This window comes from Frankliniella occidentalis, unplaced genomic scaffold (assembly GCF_000697945.3).
Source record: "Frankliniella occidentalis isolate FOCC.00 unplaced genomic scaffold, Focc_3.1 Scaffold34, whole genome shotgun sequence".
In the NCBI taxonomy this organism is placed as follows: Eukaryota; Metazoa; Arthropoda; class Insecta; order Thysanoptera; family Thripidae; genus Frankliniella; species Frankliniella occidentalis.
The window spans coordinates 1,510,603-1,511,958 of NW_026267164.1; positions in this window are offsets into that span (position 1 = coordinate 1,510,603).

Sequence of the window (1,356 nt, forward strand, 5' to 3'; positions counted from 1 at the left end):
CTCCCCGCTGCTTTTCGAGTCTCCTTCCTCCCCCCGGGAGGAGGGGGGAAAGAGAGGGGGGAGGGCTGCGATAAGACTGGCGGAGTCGCTGTTGGACTGCGGTGGCGAAGTATCGGCGAGGACGCGATAGAAGGGCTTGTAGGAGTTCCGTAATGAGAAGAGGGAGATAAGTACTACTCGGTCCTACTACACCTAAATAGAAAAGGAAAGTTTTGTATCTAGGAGAGATGCGTTCTTCAGCACATCTCTAGCGGATGCAAATTTTCACCTAAATTAGACACATTTGTTCCTAGTCTAGGTACAAATTTTAACTTTTGAGATACAAATTTGCACCCGCTTACAGAGATGTACCTAAGAATGCATCTCCCCTAGATACAACATTGTCCTTTCCCCATTTAGAGTGTACTAGCTGGTTAGACGCATGATTTTAGACAGTCCCCAAAAGTCTTCACCGGAGGGTAAAGTGCACACTAAAATCTTATGACCTTTTTTGTTCAGAGTTACTGATTTCTGTAAACATGCTCGGCTTACGCATTTTTTAATACGCCAGTATGCACAAATTTCTTCATACTGGCGCATTAAAAAATGCGTAAGCCGAGCATGTTTACAGAAATCAGTAACTATGAACAAAAATGTTCATAAGATTTTAGTGTGTGCTCTCTCGCTATTTTCCCTATTGCACATGGCCGGAAGGGGGCTTGTGCGTGTCTAGCGGGTTTTTCTTCGGTTTAGCCATAATATAATGGTGTAATTTCAGTTATTCTAATTGCCTCTGTTTAAGGGTGCGACGTACCGGGTGATTCAGAGCACGCGCCGCCGTGCTGCGGGTTTGCCTATCGTCGACTCGGCGGGCGCACGGGTGAGAGGTGAGGAGCCCCCCACCCACCTCTCACCCGTGCGCCCGCCGAGTCGAGGATAGGCAAACCCACAACACGGCGGCGCGTGCTCACCCGGTAAATGCCACCTGAAGTTTTTAAAAACCAACAAACTTGTTCTGAACTGAAAAATGTATTAGGCAGGTAAGTACACTTTTCGTTGAATAGTTGCTATGCGGTGTGGCTGAAGGGGCACGCGCTCCCCAATAAAAAAGGCAACTAGGGATCAACATAAGAGGAAAAGCTCTACCCCCCGCCCCTCCGCCGTGTTCGCTGGTCGGAATGCCCGCCAACTCACCCCTTCGACCATGCCCCCTCTCCCTCCCCGGCCACCTCCCCGCGCTTATACTCGACAAATTGGCAATCCTGTCCCCATTATTCGCCGCTTGGTCGTCCGCCAGATCGAAGGGCGTGGCGGGCGCGGGGGCGGGGAAACGGCAAAAGTAGAGAGACTTGCGGAGAGAGAGGGAGAGGTAGAGAG